The 19,815-nt window shown below is 44.3% G+C and overlaps 1 protein-coding gene across 38 annotated transcripts in view; it reads left to right on the top strand.

Annotated features, from left to right (window-relative positions):
• Positions 1–19,815, top strand: part of MAP2 (microtubule associated protein 2) — a 242,159-nt gene that overhangs the window by 119,010 nt on the left and 103,334 nt on the right. The window contains exon 1 of one of the 38 annotated variants that reach the window (XM_080398345.1): positions 11,363–19,444. The exons of the other annotated variants lie outside the window; for them this stretch is intronic. The gene's annotated coding sequence lies outside the window, so the exon portion shown is untranslated. Of the gene's footprint in view, positions 1–11,362; positions 19,445–19,815 lie in introns of those variants that run through there. 38 annotated transcript variants of the gene reach the window in all.

The following is a 19,815-nucleotide window of genomic DNA, read 5'->3' as shown; positions in this document are numbered from 1 at the left end:
GATGGTCTGTGTGGTCTCAGCCTTGACGTGCAAGTTCCCTTTTGCGAGAGAGCTCTCTCCCTGGGAAGGGGATGGGGACTGGAGGTGATGTCTACAGGGGCAAATACTCAGCTCCTATGAACAACCTCTGTGCACAACCATATCCAAGAGGGAAACAGATGTGCTTCTGCTGGGGACATACCCCACGTTGCCACTGGGTCTTTTCAGCTGGTAGCTGTCACTGCACTGTGCACCACAGCTGTGAAATCAGCTGGTGATGGATTCCTTAAATCAACTCTTAGGTCCTAGGCACTCCTGATGTAACAGAATGATCCTCTTGTCCACTCTTTCCTTAAGGTCAGGGGAACACAGGATTAGATTAAAACAGGTTCTCACCCTCTTCCCCTGGTGTATCTTGTGGGAAGTGTGTGATGGTCTCAAGAGAACTTGGTTCAAAGCCCTACTACTGAGAGCAAAGTAAAAACCTTGATCAGCTTTAGTGGGTTTTAGATTGGGCTTCTAAGGAGCCGCTTACTCCGTGAGGAGAGTGCACTGGGCTAGTTTAGATGCTGGCATAAGGGCTGCTCTTGCTAGTGGGGGCTCTTTTTGCTGAGGTCCGTAGGGGAGCACAGTGGCTCTTTGGGTTCCCTTCCACTGTGCAGGGAGGGAGAGGCAACCGCTCAGCCGGGAAGCTGGGGAGGAGGGCACGTCAAATGACAGCCCGTACAACGTGCGGAGGGACTTGTACCAAGTGGAGCTGAGATGGCATGACCTACTTGACTTAGAAGAACACTACACCTCCGCTGCAGTCTCGTTCTGAGAGAACAAGGAGTAAACATGCATTTTTTATCAGGTGACCTGTGAGGTAAGGATGAGGAAAGTTAATTGGAATTGTCACCGCAGAGCTTCTTGCCAGAGGCTGTCATTATGCTGAAAAGTGACATTAATGATGTTGGCAGGATGGGACAATTTATTGTTTAATATTAAACTACTAAGATTTACCTTCTTAGTTATTCACTCGTGTTGAGCTGGTAGAGCTTTGGCTTGCTTTAGTTCCTGAATTGCCGTTTCCTCTAAAATGCTCATGGCTGCTATGGATACACTTGTAATACAACCCTTACATCTAAAAAAACCTATATAAACATCCATGTTTTGCTGGTGGTGTCTATTTCTTGGTTGATCATCTTTAGTAAATTGGTGTAATGACATCCCATACGTTGCTGGTTAAGGTGTAGCTGTGGTGTGAATGTGGAGGTGTTTAGGTATGTGCTATGCTTATACAAATGAAGATGTTTTAATTCACATATCTACCTAATTGTAATGAATATGTAGGCAGTAATTGTGATGGACTTAGCTGAATGTTTAAGGGTAAGAATGGGGGGGGGGGGAGAAGTACCAAAAAGGCTGTTTAAATTATATTTCTTCCAAGTGGTTTAATAGCAGCACATGCGGCTGTGTGGGCTCAACCTTAAAAACTAAACTCACGTTGAAATGCTTTCATTTCCATATTCAGACAGATTTGTGTGGTTTTATTGACTGGTTGCAAACAGTACATTAAAGCATATGCCGTCAAAATTAGGGCACAGTTTCCTACAGTGTAGTTCCTTTCTGCATGTTATTTACTCTTTCCATCTACGGAAATCCCAGTGGCAGAAGTCTCTACATATGTTCTCCATAAACCCACAAAAGGGGTGTGTGTTGTAAAGAATGGGGCTCATTAATGATGTGAAAATGGTACAGACTTTTGAGATAGCTTTTAGCTTTCCTGTACATGTTTCGGGATTCAGAACGTGTTAGAAATGATTAGTTCCTATCCGGGCACCTTATCAGCTGTTGGAGAATGCTGGAAGTTGGATGAGGCTTTGAACTCATGGTGTCTGTAGGGCAGGCCACATTGAATATTCCCCCTTCTGCTTCCTTCTGAGCTCCTTTAATTGATGCCAGCCGATGCTGATTTCCTGTTGAACTGTCTCACTTTTGGAAATTATTTTCTGTCAGTTTGTTCTATTAATAATCAGTAGTAAAAAGTAACGTTATGGAAGCCACTTCTAGGACAGGGTCCTTTTGGCTCTGTTATAACCAACAAGATCTTTCCTTTGCAACTGATGTGACGGTGTTGGATGGGTAAAAAGGTAATTTGCACATCGTGCTTATCAGGACTGTCCTGTGGTACCAGGTGGAACGGCTGTGAGCAGCTTGGGAGGTCCATGGAGACATGCATCTTTCTGCTGCTGTGCTTTCACCTATGGATAGCAGGAGGGGAGCTGGGATGTAGCTGTCATCTGATACGTGGATGTGGGGAGGCAAATCTCATTCTCGGAGGGGTCCATGAAGCCGTAGTTGCTCTCCTGCTAAGGCAGCTACGCTTTTGTGTCTGCATATGCTGCAACAGGAACGGAGGCTTTTGTGCCCTTGTGGCTCTTAGTTTGCTGTTTCTGGAAGCCGAGACACACACTAGCCCTCACCATGCAAGGCATTGCCTCATGTGCAGCGTAGTTCAATTAGTTCTGATGATAAAATACCTTTTGCAAGATTTTGTCTGTAGGTGGTCAGATTAGGATGGATCATTTGTTTAACTAGTTACTCTATTTTCCTTAGGAATAATAAGATTGGAACAAGTAATTCACAACGTGCAGTTCATCCAAAAGAGTAAGTCCTCTCTTCCAAGCTCTTGAAGCATATGAACACCCATTAATCTCCTAGCACTAGAACAGCCACGTGGACTAGTGTTACTGAGACTGTTTCTTCATTGATTGTCCATCAACAACTGAAAATAGCTGAAGCAAACGTATTCCAAGTGCACAGATAAATACAGGAAATTGTTTTGTAGTAGTATTTTCTTGCTTTAAACTGTTACTTTCATACCAAGTGTGTGCTCGGTCTTCATTTCTGCATTTCTTTGTTTCGTTTTCCTTGGAATTTGTGCTGGTCGGTTAAATCCTCCTCACCTATTCAAGGTGTTACTTGTGAAGCTGACTAAGGTGTGCCATCTCCTATGTCCATCTGAATTGAAAATACCATGGCTAACTTTGCAGAGTAAACCACTGAAATACTAGAATAAAGCAAAGTCATTTTATGCAGTAATTACTGATACGTGAGGGGTCGGTTTCACCTAGCTCTGCAGTTGGCAAGTAGACGTTGTGTGACAGCAGGAGGATGTAGCCTAATTAAGACAAATTGATTATTTATTTTGTGACACCGAGCACATGTACTGGGTTACAGGAGATTTATTCTATCTTCTGTTTCCCAGACTTCATGGCCCCACGGTCACATGTGTTCAGGATGAGTTGTGTCCGTATTTACTTATGGTGGAGCCTGTTATTGGGACACCATATGTCTTTACAGAACTCAGACGCACATTTTTGGTATGTTATTTTGGTGGCAGCTTCTCCTCTGTTTATGCCTTCATTTTTCCTGAGTGAAGAGCACCATGTTGTAGTTTTGCCTTTGTAAGTCAGGTTGGGCTTAGCAGTTGTTTATAGGAAGCCTTTGAACCTCTCTGTCTCAGCCTTAATTTCTCTCTTCCACTCTCCCCATCATTAGACAGGGATGTGGCACAGCCTGAACACTTGCATCTGGGCTCTTTGACCACAGGAGGGAAGACTGTAGCTTCCCTCGAGTAATTTTGGGCTAATGCCCCCGTGACTGGGGTATAGCAAGGACGTAAAAGACCATGATAGTCAATAAGGAGAGCAAAATACTGCTTCATGAAAATATGCTCAGCCAAGAGGCAGTTCATTTTGAAAACAGTTTTAATTGGTTTGGAATGATTTGGGGTGAGCTACTTCACATGGCATATGTTTTCTAGGAAATGGGCCAGCTCAGTAATAAGGCTACCAGAAAACTGGCACTGTACATGTGGATGCAAGGGGCTTGAAGGAAGGAAACCTTAATAAAGGCTCATACTATCTTATCTGAATAACCTCAAGAGGGCTCAGTTCAGATGCCTCGTAGTTTCCAGGAATACTGACAGTTCTGCTACCATAACCAAGGTAATTGTACTGGTGATCAAACTTTGAGGTCTACCTCAATTAGCTTCTGCTTCAAGGCTGTTCCCTTGGCTGGTACAATCTAGGGTTGTGCCATGTAGGTCTCTGTGGCTGTTTTGAGTCAGGTCAGGTAACAACATACCTCTTTGGGCAGAGATACAGTCGCGGCCAGGTAGGCGTAGAGAAGCACAAATGTGACTAAATTAGGTGCAATCATATTAATAAGGTACAGTTGTATTTTTCTGATATCTGGTGATGTCATTACGAGATAGGGCATCATCCTTTTGTTGGCAGATCCAACCCAGTCTTGTTCCCATAGTCTTATGACATCATCCCCAAGATGCACTTAGAACTGAGGAGACCATCTCCCCAAAGGAGGGAGCGTGTGTGCTGGGTATCCTTTACCTGATATTCTCCCTCCTCACCCAGTTGGGTCCTCATCCAGCAGGAGAGAGAAAACATACCATGCCATGGCCAGACTGATGAGGAGATAGATATCCCTTCTTTCTGGTGGAGAAGCTGGTGTTTGGCAAAGTGTCCTAGTCCATGCCCAGAAGGAAAGATTGGAATAAGGAGCAGCTGTCCATTTGTAATAGCTAACAACAAGGTTTTCATTCTTTCCACGCCTCCAATTTGGTTGTGCCTCCTCCAGTCTCCAGGCAACTTTTTCTGATCAATATGCAGCTGGAGGGTGGCCTTCAGCACCTGAAAGGAGAAGAGTGAGACTTCCACCAACAAGAGGAAGGAGGGACCAGACAAAGCTCCCTGCTGCTCCATTGCTCATTTCCTGTTTTTATGTATTTCCCCAATTCCTACAAAACTCAGAAATCTGCTTCTTAATGCCTGAGAATAAGAAGCGGTAGAGCACTGGGATTTCTTAGTTTGCATTCAAAATACCATGTCTTCTAATCATCTCAGAGCAACAGACATGAAAGCTCCTTCCAGAGAGATGTCACCAGAGGTCACACGTTTTCCTTTGAATGATGAGCGGTGCTTTTAAAGGAGCTTAAGATAAACTTCAGGCCTATGGCCCATATGATCTATTTACTGCAGCCCTTAGTTAAGCAGGAGCAGTGATTCTGTTATTAAAGCTTGGATTGAAACTCAGAAAATCTTGCGTGCACTTCCCTGATGCGCTATAGAGCCTGTGCATATTTTCAGGCAAGGCATTTTATTTTCCTTGGCCTCAATACATAATCTTTTTTTTTTTTTTTAAAAAAAAGGCACAATACAACATAGTTCTTAAAACTGTTTTCCTTGAAAATGAAGCCACAGATAATCCTCCAAAATCAGAGACAGGGAGCAGGCGGTAGCACAACAGCTGGGGAACAGGAGATGGGCTAGGGAAGACCAAAGGCAGGTAACCTTCCTGTTGTGTAACTTATATATGAACATATTCTGCACCGATGCTGAATTACAAGTTACTCATTTATTTCAGAGAGCCTCTGTGTCATACGTACAGGTACATGGTAATAACTGGGGTTTCCTTTTCTGTCTTCTGTTTGTCTATATTGGGCTATAAACTTTTCAAAGACCAATGTCTTTTCTCAGTATGTGCACTGCCTACTGTAATGGGTCCCCCTCTCAGGCAAAGCCTGCGTGCGTTAACAATGTACTTGGCGCGTAGTTATAAACTAGAAATAAATAGGATCAGATCCTAGAAGGTTGTTGGTGTTTGCTCTCGTGATTACATCTGTGGGAACTGCCGGATACAGGACTCCAAGGCAGTCTGCTAAAAAAAAAAAAATGAAGTCTTTCAGGCCCTGTGGTTGAAAGGGAAAATCTTCTTTTTCTCAGCGTTCAGGCCCCTTAGTCCCTGGTCCTGACCTAGAAGAAGACAGCTAGAAAAGCTTGAGCTGGTTTAGCTCCATAAGCTGCAGTGCGGGGCTGACTCTGTAAGTGAGATGGGGCTCATCCTGAGCTCAAGATGCACAAGGGTTGTACGAATTGGCTCCAGCAGCTGTTCTCCAGCAGCTCTGTGCTCCTGACAAACGGAACCCATGGCTATAACATCTGGCAGCACTGAGAGGTGTCTGGCTAATCATGTTGCTGGAATCTGATGGTATCTTCCACGTGTACAGGAAGAGCAGCCTCTCAACTCTGGGAGCATGTGCAGGGCTTTCTGCCTCTCCACAACACCCATGGAAGTTTCCTGTTCCTCTTGGCTCACCTTCCTTATGCTCTTCTAGCACAGATGTTCGCCCTCAGCAGAGCTCATGGCCTGACAGGCACTCAGCCAGGAGCAATCCCTGAAGTTTGGACCAAGGACTGTGAGTGTTGTCACATCCTCTTGCATGTGACATGATGGGCAGAACATGATTCTAGAGCTGAAAGGTAAGGCTTTTCCTTGTGGCATCATAGCATTTAGGTTGGAAAAGACCTTTAAGATCATTGATTCCAACCGTTAACCCAGCACTGCCAAGTCCATCTCTGAACCATGCCCCTAAGCACTGCATCTACATGTTTTTTAAACACCTCCAGGGATGGTGATTCCACAGTCTCCCTGGGCAGCCTGTTCCAATGCTTCACCACCCTTCCAGTGAAGACATTTTTCCCTAATATCCAATCTAAACCTCCCCTGGCACAACTCGAGGCTGTTTCCTCTTGTCCTGTTGCTTGTTGTCTGAGAGGAGAGACCAACCCCCACCTGCCTATGGTTCATCCACTTCTCTTAAGGAGACCTAGTATCTTTCTACATCTGTAGAAATAGTTTTTAAACTGTAGGATGGTTTTAAAATTTTAAATATCCCCCAAATAGAAATTACAATATTTTGTTACCAAATGCATCAATGCAGAAGTTGAGATTCTTACTGTGTTTTTTATTTCTATACACGAGTGTTTTTAAACAGCTTTCTGTTGCTCTGTAATGTTGTCTCTGGATCTGTGAATCCGTTTTTAAATGTGTGGATCAGGAATGTAAAGATCAGTATTTGCCAGGTGGGCAGAAGTGCTGGTCACTATATAATTGAGTTTTAGGACGTTGTATGCTATGTGTGACTCATTTGACGTGAGGTCTGAACTGTGCTAAAGTGTCTGAAATCCTCTGTTACAGAAGGTTGCGGTCCTTCTGGTCAAGTGGGTCAGTAACCTTTGGTTTTCAGTCACTTTCTTTAATATTTATTAAGGTATTTATGTAACACAGCTTAGTGTTTCAAGGAAGCTATTACGCACTTCTGATTAATGAGCTTCTGTTTTGAAAGTTCCCCAAGTTTTAGATGCTGGCTCTAAAGAAGAGACAAGTTCGCTAGGTAAATTAGGTAATAAAATACTTGGTTTTAAAATTGTTCCAACAGGTGTTTGGTGTTGATGGCTTTGCTGTGACCTATCAAGTCTGTAATCTTAAGGTCAAAACACTATTTTTGACTTGTTCTTTCTTTATAAAAGTATTGCAATCAGTGTTCTCTTTTGTGGGGAAAAGCATGGCGCTGTGACTAACCAGTGCAGCCTGGTACTTATGTAGTCTCCAGCAAGTGAAGTACAGCTTTCAGTCTGCAAATCATTTCCTGAGATTGGTCAGCTTAGGAAAAAGCATTGTTATTTTAATGCATTTTGATACAATCAGAAGCATGTGGTGCTGAGAGAGAATAATAATTTTCTTTACAGGGATTTAGTTTCAAGAGGGTAGAAATCTGTATTTGCTCTGCTTTTCTTGTTGGCTTGCCATTGCTAAGTGTTTTCAGATGTGCCATACAGTTCTTTTTGAGGGAGGAAATAAGGCATCTAATGCTTTTGACTGTATTGCACCATGGTTTCTCATCTCCTTAGCACCACCTGCTTGCTTAATCCATAAGCCAATTAAAGTATAATAATGGAAAACACTTTTGAACTGCTCATAAATAAAGGGAATTATCAGAGAAAGGGTGATAGGAAATTGAGAGGAGGAACCATGAGCATTTTGCCCAGCACTATAATCTGTGTGTCCTGCGGTGCTGGCTATTAATGTTCACGGTGAATTTGTCTCATTTTGTCTGGTCACCGACACCAGGATTTTCAGAGGAGGGAAGGGGATATACCATGGGGATTTGAGAACACCAGGGCCCTTTGAACTTCCTCTGGTTTCTGTTTCACTGCTTCGTCTTGCACTAGTCTCATGTCACAATGTCATCAGCTGTTAATTAGTTCTCTCTTGGGAAATGTCAATATCAAACAGGATCTGAGGAATTGCGGTATCTACGTGGCAGAGACCCCCGCCCGCCCTGGGGCAGCTGCGGGCAAAGCCTGTGGTGAGATGCAGGGCTTCATCCTGGAAACGGCGAAGCCTCAACAGATCAGTGCTCCTCGGCCTATCTCAAACCTACTGCTCGAGCCAGGGCCTTTCACATTAACTGCATCCTAGCTGATGCTCAAAGCCTCCATAATTTGCAAAAAAATGCCTTTGGATTGGCTGATTCCTGGTCTTAAAAGCCAAGTCCCATGTTAGGTTAGTGGCGAGCAGTAACAGGCAGCGATGATCACTGCTTCGCCTGGTGATTCCTCTGCGTCACCCACGGTGGCCAGGAAGCACAGACTTCAGCCCCCAGCATCGACCACCTGAGCTTTGTGAAGCAGTAGATGATGACAAATCTGCTGCAGCTAGAGGCGGTTGCTCCTACAGGCTCATCTTAGCTGAGCCAGATGGCTGTAAAAGAGGAGGCGGTACTGATTTCTGTAGGATTTCTAGACCCTCGACCCACAGGAAGTTTTCCCAAAATGCAGGAACCTCCACACAGCTTCTGGCTTCTGACAAAAGTAGTTACAAGTTAGCATTATTTTTTAATTATGTGGGAAAAAAGATGCCACAGTTCCTCATGAAACTGGGGTATAGTGGTCTCCCACTGCTGGCAGCTTCTAATTTTTTCAAACTTTGTGAAAGATGTAGGGTATTTTATGAAAGTAAGCAAAGTTATCGAGAGTGCTATAAAAGGAAGATACTCCTGTTTTTACTGAAACCCTAAACTTTAATAAGGACACACAAGTGTGTATTCTTCATGGGCATGCTGGCCTCGGCTTGACCTCAGCTAGCCATCTGGATCCCTATTTCTTAATAACATATAGTCTGCTGAATTTGGCTTTTATGATTTATAGCTTAAGCTATTTAAATGCAGAACATTTGTTTCACAGGAACTATGTAATTTTCAAATAAACAAGTGCTTGGATTATATATTCCATTATGGGAGAGAGTTTTCACAGCAAACTCTTCTCCCAAATGAAGGCAGGTCAGTTTTTCCTGTCTTGTCTTTGGGGAAAGCACTTGTTTCCCCGAGTTAGGTTTGGATTTGATGTTGAAAAAGCTAGGAAGTTGAGCTAAATGGACTTTTTCTAATCAAACCTTTTTTTGTTAAATGAGAAAAATACTATTCATAAAATGAAAACTGTTCTTGCGAAAGGATTGGTTTCAGAACCTTCTCATTCCTGAAAATTTCTCCCCCTTTTTTAGACACCTTTAGACAAACAGGAGAAAAGAATAATTCAGTTTGGAATAGCTTGAATTTCTGAAGGAAAACTCAGAGGAAAAAAAATAAAGTAAAACCCAGTTAAAACATTTCAGTTGACCCAGTCTGAAATATGCAGTTATGGGTTGTTTTGGGGTTAAGGGTCGGTGTTTTTTGTTTGGTTGGTTTTTTTATATCTTGAGCTTGGATTGAGGAAACGTTTCAGAAACCTTGTGGGACCTGCCAAGGCAATCCCTGCCAGCTCTGGGCATTGGTGATGGGTGCAGCACCACGCCGAGCAGTACTGATCCACCTGGGGAATTCCCACCTGGCTGAGTGCAGCCCAGTAAGGAAACAATAACTCAGGCTTCCAAAGCAGTGTGACTGCCTCGCCTGGCACCTCAGCCCAGCTGAAAGTATTCGTGTTTCAGGAAGGCTGAGGGTGTGGGGTGCTGAGTCACCCTGGGCTTCTGCTGCGTCTGAAGCTGAGAGGGTCCCCATAGCGTGGATGACTCCCAGGAGCTGCCTATTTATTGGTACATGGAGAAGGCCAGTCCACAGTTTCTTTAGAAGCAAAAGAATCAGCATTAAATTAAAAATCAGAATTAAATTAAAAATCTCTTTTAATTTAAAAGAGAGGGGACGGAAAATGATACTGGTCAAGTGGGTAGCAGCAAGACTTGTGTCATTAGCTTTATTTATGGACGTTGTTTCATTCTAGCCCTGCTGCCTGTGTCCTGAGCAGAAAAAGCCCTGAAAATAAAGTAGGATTTGTCTCTCACAAGAGCAGACAGGCAGAATGGATTAATGAGAGGATGCACTTGCAAGTGCCCACAAACCCCAAACACAGCTGAGCAGTGGGATGGCTGCTCCCGGCTGTCAGGCTGGCCCTTTGTGCCCGCATGTTATAGAGGTGGTAATGTTGATGCTGGTTAGCACTGAGCCTGGCTGGGAAGGTGGGTGATTGGCAGGAGGCTGTGTGGGACTGCATCCCCAGAGCCTGGGGAGGGTAAATGAGCTGGGGAGTGGGTGTTCATGGGCCCTGGGGAATGGGGAAGCCAGAGATTGCTGCTGCAAGTTGAGCTTCAGACTTTTTATGAATTGTATAAATGGAGGGTTACAGACTTGCTGAGTATGGTGGCCTGAACTTTGTGATGAGAAATTGTTTACGCATCCATTTTGGAGAGAAGATTTGAGCCTGGCCTTGACAGCATCTCAGGGAGCACCCACGGTCTGTTTTGGAGCCTCTACCCCAGCTTGAAATTCTGGTTTATGACAGCCCTCTGCCCAGTCCCAACATTATATTTCCAGCTTTGCTACCTGCATACAGTGAGGCAGCTGTGCCTGAATTGTTATCTGCTGAACCCACCCATGCTCCACTGCAAACAGGCAAGGGCTTGCATGTAACCGGGAGAAGAGGTTTTGCCCCTCTTTTCTTAATTTCTTTATTAGATACAAAGTATGAGGTTTTGTTTTTAGGGAATCTGTGGAATGAGACTCTTAGGGACTGGAGAACTATCATACTTCAGTTTCTTCAGACAGTTTTCCTACTGTCACATATCTGGGGACTATGTGATGGTGGCACTTGTGGGGCCCCTGTTCCATCAGCATCGCTGATCTTTGAAAGAAATTTGCATTTCTTACCAAATGCCTCATGTAAAGCAAATGTCATTTGAGTTTGCTGCTCTTAAGGGTTTAGCACGGAAGAAGATGACAGGTGGACAGTGGAATGAGAGGAAAACCGGAGAAGGGGGTAAGCCTGGATGTGGATGTGCTGGTGCCAGCTGTGTTCTGAGGCTGAATATGTAACTGCTGGCGCTTCCTGTTTCACAGTGGAAATATCTCTTACTGGCTGGTTCTGGTATCATATTTTCTCTGGCGGGGAGCATTGCTCATTTACTTAAGTCATCAGCAGGTTACTAGTTTTCCACAAAGCAGGAACCAGGTGTATGCTAAGAAAAATTTTATGGCAGGTGTGGCTGGGAGAGACAGTCTGCTTTTATGAGCATTGACATTGGTCAAGCAGAAAATAAAGTTTAGATTTGGGGATAGATGTTGTCTGAGTGAGGAGCTGAATTTTTTTCAAAGATTGTTACTTCTTACTGAACTACAGGAAGGCATGCATATATGCGGGTCTTTGTCTCCTTCCGCTACAAGTGGCTTCATGCAGTGTGCAGTCCCTAGTCATCGTGTCTGGCTATTTGTGCAGTGGTTCTCCTACTCATGGCCTTCCTGACCGAGACACAAAACCTGGCAGCACTCGCTGTCGTGAATTGAGATGTTCCTTACATGATGTCTGTTCCACCTGTCTGTCCATGGTGGTCTCTCCCACTGTAGGGGCAGCAAGACAGACCATGTCACAGGGCTCCAGGTGACTCAAGTCACAGCTCAGAATGTTAGGTTGAACTACTGATGTGATGAGTGTGAGCTGAAATTCAAGATGAATGATAAAGTCAAACAGCCAAGGCACACACGAAACTATTTTCCCCATCATGCTGGCTACTAGTCAGGGCATCTTCTGCAGCAGTGTCAAGCAGCTGGCCTGGGACAGCTGTGCCTTAACCATGACAGCTCCTGTGGTTAGACTGTGTCTATCCAGAGTAGGAAGACAGTGGTGATTCTGTCCTCAAGGGCTGCTGTCATCCCCTGTCCTCTCCTAAGTCACCTCTCGCTATACATTCTTGTTGCAGGCCCTGGTGAGGTCTCAGTCACGGTCTCTGGTTCCTCCAGTGAACTCCACCGTGGCACAGAAGTGAGGCTGGCCCTCACCAGGGTTGATGTTCAGTCTGTGGATGTCTTTTTGTGAAAGTGTCTGGCACCTCAGAGACTTCCCCAAAACCTCTGAAGCGGAATGATGGAGTTGGTTGCTGGGCTGTCCTGCTTAGCAGCTCCTGAGCTGGTGTGATGTGGCTGATAGTAGGTTGATGACAGTTTCTGGATGCTGTTCCTGGGGTGCCTGGCTGGGATGTGCAAGGGGTGGCAGCAAGCATTTCTTGGGACTCCAGAGGTGCCTGGAGGAAATGATGACGGGGGATGTCTGGAAAATCCCCAGCAAAGCAAGCAAAAATCTTCCAGTTGTCAACTACTAAAATACTTTGCTTTACTTAATTCCACTTCACTCTGTGACAGGTGACTTGTGCATTCCAGATTGCTAATGGAGATAAGCAGTTTAGAGGTGATTTAAAAGATAAAAGGTTTAAAGTCTCTGGGAGCTTTTGCTTTGCAGTTGTAGGATGCATAGGAAGGCCATGTGTTACTGGGCTGTGTGTGAAATGGGTCTGTCAATATGATCATGAGGAAAGCGATGTGGTTTGTTCCAAAATAGTGCCAGTAAAACTTCCATAATTCACCATGGTGTGTGGTCAGTACTGCCCCACTGCTGCTTGGCTGCAATGCTCTAAACTGGGGAGAAGGAAGAAGCAGAAATGCAAAGTACAGTACTAAAATTTTGGGGGGAAAAAAAAAAAAAAAGGCTAGGAATGTCTGCTAACCTGTACTGCATCACCTGTCATGTTTGCTCCCAGGTGGAGGTCTTCAGGCAATGTTTTTATGCCATTTGTATTTATCTTGGGCATCTCTGGTGGCACATATGCCACAACATTGGAGTTGTGCCTTCGAGGATGTGCTCTAGCCAATGTCTTCTGTGTCCCTTCATTGTTTAATCTGGTGCTTTCGGCCTTATTATCTCAAATATATCCATCTCAGTGTAAAACTGCAGCTTAAACTCAGTTACCATGGGTACCACACAATTTGCACAGCCTGCTCTCCACTCCTTAAAGTTAACTTTGGAGCATTTAAAATTAGAGATAACATACAGCCAGCTGATTACAGAAACCTGTGGACTAGCTTCAGGCTAATGTGGCTTCCCCATAACAGCCCCAGAGCAACCCCGAATCCTGAACCGTGGCTTTTCTCCTGGCATCATGTAGTTTGTGTTAATACGCATGCTGGGAAAAAGCTGCCCTGGGTTACTACAGGATTATGGAGTTATACAGTGTGTTACATCAGGGGCAATTCTGAGGATATGTGTTCAACCTTATTAGAAGCAGAGGCTGAGACACCTTGGTTTTCTCCCTGTCTCGGGGAGACAGTGCTCTGTGTGCTCTCTTACACACAGGAATTCTCTCACTCTCCAAACCTGTAAAATGGGATTTAATCAGAACCATCTTCTGAAGTTTAATTAACACCCTTAAACTGTGTAATATCACACCCACTAGAACAGTAAACCCAACCCAAGCCAAAAAAAAAGTGACATATTTTTATTGTGTTATACTTTGCATTTCCATCACACCTCTGAAATACCAAGTTGACTTTTGTGGGTATAGGATGTACTGAGGAAATCTGTCTGCCTAATATATCCCAGGAAAATCTGCAGGATGAACAGAACTGGTGTGTTAGAGGATCCTCAAGCAAGAGAATGGAGCCAAGCTAATGCAGCAGCTCTTGCTTTCTAACGCCCTCTCATGTCCTCCTTCAGTTCTCGGGTGCAGAAGGGCCCCTTCCTGCCCCTTGAGACCCCCTGTAATGGTGAAAGACTCCTGCGCTGTCCTTTGGAAGGCAGTTGTTGCAGCTGCCTTGTCTGTTCACTTCTGCCCTGTGCATCGGCTGTAGCTGTATTACAGTCCTGTATGCTGTAGGGAAAGGAAACCCCGTCTTTAACTTCAGACGAGATTCTGGAAAACAGAGCACCAGAGAATTTAGCATGGAGAAACTACTGCTGCTTTCCCTCTGGGATGAATCTTCTACCACTCCGGTAGCACAGGACTTAGCAGTAGCAACTGAGAAAATGCCCTTGTTGCTGCTGGGTTGGAGCGTGTCCCCGGAGTTGCAGTGCAGGCAGCGCAGACCTGCGGCTGGTCTGCAGTGTGTGCTTGCAGCAGGGTTGTCCAGATGCGCAGGGTCCTGCTCGCTCTGGGCAGCGCACCTGCAGCTTCCCTAAACCCATGCTTAGCAGAGCTGGAAGTGGCTCTGCCCAGCCATCGGTCTCATTGCAATGCTTTGTCCTGATGCTTTGTCCCAGCTGCTCAGGCCCTCTTCTTCCCTCCTCTCCTCCCTCCAAATTATGAGGTCTGAGGGAAAGACTCCTATACTGTTGGTTTGCAACAGCCTGGCTGTCAAGGCTTTTGTAAGGAGATGAAAGGCAATGGCTGATTTTCTCTGGTGATGGTGTCTGTCGCTCATGACTGAGTCAGAAAGCCCTCTGCGATCCTGGCGCATCCTGGCTTTATTCACTGCAGGAGCTCTGCTTGGGAACAGCCTCGTTTCAACACGCACTTTTGGTTTTGCATCCATGAGCTTACTGAAGGCTATGGTTTGTTTTGGAAAGTGCTGTTAGTCCAAAGACAGATTAAATGCAGTATTTAATAAGATACATGTAGTATAGTACCCATGTTCTGAAGTCACTGGGGTTTTTTGTTGTTGTTCATTCAAAAAGGGGAAAGAATAAAAGGAAGAAATCTCAATCACTTCCTACAAACTTAGTAGTAGTGTTTGGCAAATCCCTGTCTACGAGAGGTAGCGGGGAATGTAAAGTAATGTCCCAAATGGAAAAACCTCCAGCTTCTGCTGGGAGCTCTGTGTGTGTGGTGCTGGACCCAAGTGTGGAAATATGTCTTCTGGTGTGTGATGTTAAGGTGAGGACAGTGTGCCCTAATAAGTGGAAGATTCCTTAGTCCCAGATCTTAAATACTTTCTCTTGGCTACCAACTTGCAGGGTTGCTGGTTTCTATTTCACTAAATGACTGTAGCAGACAGTCCGTGTCCAGAAAAGAGTCTCTAGTGATCTTGTCCTCTCCAGCATGTGAAGTTATAGCTTGTGTCCATACAGTGGTTTAATGGGTATCTGAAATAGCTGAGGCTTCTTAAAGCAAATGGCAAAAACTATGGTACGTTTGTTATGCCAGCATCTCATCAGCGAGTCTTGTAATGGCCCTTCTCCTGGAGGCCAGATTCTTCTGCAGATGAAGCCAGCTAGAGCCGCAGCCAAAGAGGGTGTCTTGGAGGAACTCAAAGTGACCTGAGCTCTTTCTGTTTTGCTGATGAACTGAGAAAAAAATAGGCTAGCAAGTCATTTTACAAGTCTCTTAAGCTATCATAAGAATTTATAGGAACTCATTATAGAATAAATTATAGATATAAAATAGCAGGTGGCACATCTTTCAGGCAGTATGCATTAAAATTCATCTTGACAAGACCAGGAAAACAGCCCCCAGACCTATCTTCACTGAGCAACTATAAAGGAAGTAAGTTGTGGTTAAGAGAAATGGAGTATTAATGACAGGTCTATGCCAGTAAATGCAGCAAAACGCCTCAAATGCCTCAGCAATAATTGTCATCAGAACAATTTCTTTCCCTGCTAGTTATAAAATCAGATACACTGTTAGAGACACCATTTGTAAAACCCAGACAGCATATATTTTCATCAAATGTAGCAATTGTCTCTGAGGTTCCAGAAACGAACCCCCTTGGGGTCTTAACTGGGCTGCTATACGCAAGCTGTGAAAACATTGATGTACTCGTTTTATCCTTTGCTTTCCTTGTCCTTCTCAGTTTCCTTTCTTTATTCCTTACTTTCTGGCAGCCACTAATGCAGCCAAGTTACTGCTGCGCCAAGAGGATGAGGAAACTGTTTCCTCCCAAGCCAACTATGCTGACATGGCTAACTTTGATTTCCCTAAATGATTGAGCACTGTCTCCTGTCTGCAGCGTATTTCAGGCTCTAGTTACCCAGGATTCTTGGATGCTGAGAGCGCTTTTCATCTTTCCCATCTCCTCCTCACAGCTAAAACCAAGCTGGACTCTGTGTCTTCTACCTTCACATGGGCTGTGAGCAGCTCCGACTAGCAGTAGCAGCCCCAAGATGCTTTTCCCCATGAACAGACTTCCCTCATCCTGTAGGGTTTTAAAAATTTCTTCTAACCTACTGAAAAATTTGATATGGATGTTACAGTGCAAAGGAAATTTCTGTTGTCATCAGACAAGCAGTGGGAATGAAAAAGTGTTGAGAGAAATCCAGTCTTTTTAACACTGAAGCACTTTAATAGCTTTTAGAATAAATAAATATGTGATGGCAAGATCAGCATTGCTTGGTTTTTTGCAGCATTAAAACTTTTTCTAGATCAGCTGGATCGAAAGGGAACATTTCCTAAGAGTACTGCTGAGCCAGCTTTCAGAGGTAGGACATGTTCTAGGAGTGAGAAGAGTACTGGGTTATGTGCTGCCTCAAGCCCATTCAAACTGAGGGCGAACATTTTGGTGTGGGTTTTTCTCAGTCAGGGTGGCAGTGGACTCCTGATTCCCAAGTTGGGGCAGCATCCTACTGCAGTCCTTCCTCAATTTCTGGGCCATGTCTGCAGCAAGGGTAGGCTGCTGCCTTCTGCTGATAGTCAGCAATTTACACCAGCATAACCTGGTGACTGGATTGCCTCCTTTAGCTGCAGTGCTTTAAAGGTATTTGCTATCCACATCAACGCCAGCATAAATTGAGATATATTTGACCTTCATTCTGCAGCACTTTGGAAGACTGAATAATAAATGCATAGTGAATTCTGCCCTCCAGATATCAGATTCTTTTTCTTTGCATCCCTTTGAAAAACGTTTCTTATCTTATTTTAAGCCTCTGCTGCAGAGGGGAAAGCATGGGGGGTGTGGGAAATGGGAAGGAGGAGGAGCGTGTACCCTAAAAGGAAGAATCTATGTGGAATTGGGGCTAACGGGTCAGATACGTTTGCAGCCTTAGTATTTGCAGACTAACGTGTATAGTGCACTGCTGGGCCAAACACTAAATGCTTATAAGTATTTTGTGGCAATTTCGGTTTTTATCGTTGCTTGCATGCTGCTCTGGGGGATTATGTAGGAGAAGACAAGCTCCCAGACTGAAGAGTTTAAAGTCTTAAATGTGCAATTCTGCAGCCAGATCGGTGAAGCTAATAGAACTCTGCAAGGCAGAGTCAGGGCCTTGGGGGGATGGGCTGACCCCTCAGGATAACAGCACAGCTCCTTTCTGAGCGAGCAGCTTAGGAGAGGTCTGCACTTAGTCCTTATAATTTTCATCACAGATAACTGTGCAGAACAGGTGTGGTATTGGGTAGGTCATACCGGAGTCTTTTAAACAGCCCCCAAAATGAAAGAAAGGGAAACGGCTGTAACAGATTTTTATTTTTTTTTAATTGGATAAAATATATAGCTCTATCAGGCCAGTTGTTTTTGCATGTTTAATAGGAGGAGAAGCAGAAGCAGGTGCACATTAATGAAGAACAGTTAACAAATACCTCGTACATGAAAGGGAGTCTTAGTCCTGTGTTGTACATATGGATGTATATGCACAGTGGGGTTTTTCTGTCAGTTTTTATGTTTAACCAAAACACACAAACATGTTTGTTTAACAAAATGAAGGAAACGCAATCCCTAATATATGCAACAGGACAGTAGGATGCAGTCAGTGATGTGTTCTACTCATAGGTGAATGGCAGAGCCAGGATAAGCAGGTATCCTTACCAATTTTACGCTAGGTTGCAGTGTATTCAGTTTAGAGCTGTCTAGACCCGTGTTAGTCTGCATCAACAGAAAATCTGTACAATGTACCTAAGTGAAAGTAAATGTATGCTAAATGCACTTAGGAGTCCGTATTTGCGAACAGGACTTCCGCAAGGTTTCTTCATTGTGATAAGCTCGCATGATCTGATAAAGGTTTCCATATCCAAGATTGAAGGGTCTCCTAATGGCAGCTTCCCATTAGGAGTTGAAAATAACTCATCTATTTTGTGCCCTGTCTCTTGGGAAAGGTGATGCTTAGACTGGCCAAGGCGCCGTCCCCTGCTGTCCTGGCTTTTGGACATTGACAGGCCAGAGTCTCCCTTCATCAAAGCATGAAGCTTTTCTAAAGGCTGTGCCAGTTTTAATGAATTCCTTATTGGGACAGGTTCTTCAGGGATTTCTGTCTGAAGCAAGAGGGTTAGAGAGAAAAACAAAAAGAAACCCATCCTAACACATTCTGCACTGTGATTATTAAAGATGCTTACGGGAAGTGGAAAACCCCATTCATGTATGTGGTGCCAGGTTCTGACCAGGCACTTAAATGTTAACTTCTTGCTTTCTAGATAACTGTCCCAAACGTGGAGCTGTTAGCTGCTCTGTGTGACCGGGTGTCTCCTCTGTTTCCTAAGGGAAGAATCTTTGAAACATCTCCCTTTCTTCCTGGTCAGCAAGAGGTAGAAGTGCTGATGACAGCCTGTCTCCAGCAAATTCCTGGGGCAGCAAAACTGATTTCCACTTCTGGCATCTGTATTTGAATTGTCTGGTATTTTTTGTATTCTACTGCCAGCTAAAATCACATTTATTGCAGTAGAACTTTAGCAGAAAGGTGATCGATGTTTCAGTTCAAACTATTAGAGTGCATGTTCAATGGTGCTAGTAGACCATGTGAAAGTACACAGCAGGTTTTTTTTAATGCCATCTGATCATCTGGCGTACGTGTTGCAGGTGTGTCCATGCTTCTGTTAATGTCTCTGTTGAATGCCTCTGTCTTCTGCATTTACCTTTCCCAAGAGGCGTGCATCCACCTCCTCTGGTTCTGACTACGTGGCATTATTTTGCATCGGTGACACATCAGAGGGCTGTTGGGACGCCAAGTGCTGAACACTCAGCTGTTGAGAACATCGATCTTTCTGCTGAGCCAGAGCAAATTTAATTAGCTTATTTTAACATTTCTCTTCATCCTGCGGGTGGGTAGAATTGATGCTGTCTGGAGCCTCATTTCCACGTAGCTCATTTAGTGTAAGTAATTATTGCACGTAAGTGAATGGTACACTCTGCTGACAGCCTTTGCAGTAAGGTGGAGCAGTCACTTTCCACTTATGTGCTGTCGAAACCATCTGAAAACTTCCTCCTTCGAGGCAGCAAAATCTTTCAGTTCTTGCTGGATGTTAACTGGGGAAACTGGTGAAGCGCTGCAGTTAGCACAGCCTCGCGCCAGTGACGTGGTGCAGGCAAGGAGACTAACTCGGTGTAAAAGAATGGAGTCTAGGCTTGGAAATAGGAAAAGCCTGAACTGCTCTCCAGTTTAAGGTTAGTCCTTTCTGTGTGTACACATTACGATTCTCTCTAATTGCATACCGGCACCCTGGTTTATCATTACCTTAATGTTATCTTTCTTTTTAACTTTGTTTTAGTAATATATTTGTCACTATTCTAGTTCCTGGAAATGCCTTGCTTGTTCTTGCTGAAGCTTTAAAACAAACAACTCTTAAATAAACCCATTGGCTTGAGTCAGATATCATACATGGGGAATTACTTTCTGAACAATTAAAATCGGCAACATGAAAAGGTGACTGAGCGGTGAGAAACTGTGCAGTCTTAAATATAGGTGATAGTACCAGCTGTCTCTGTAATACTTAGGGGATACTCAAACACCACACCTGTGGCAAGGAGGCTCCTTT

The sequence above is a fragment of the Falco punctatus genome, assembly GCF_963210335.1.
Source record: "Falco punctatus genome assembly, chromosome: 8".
NCBI classification, from domain to species: Eukaryota; Metazoa; Chordata; class Aves; order Falconiformes; family Falconidae; genus Falco; species Falco punctatus.
The sequence above is the reverse complement of the archived record's forward strand: the minus strand, read 5'-3'. Positions and strand labels throughout refer to the sequence as shown.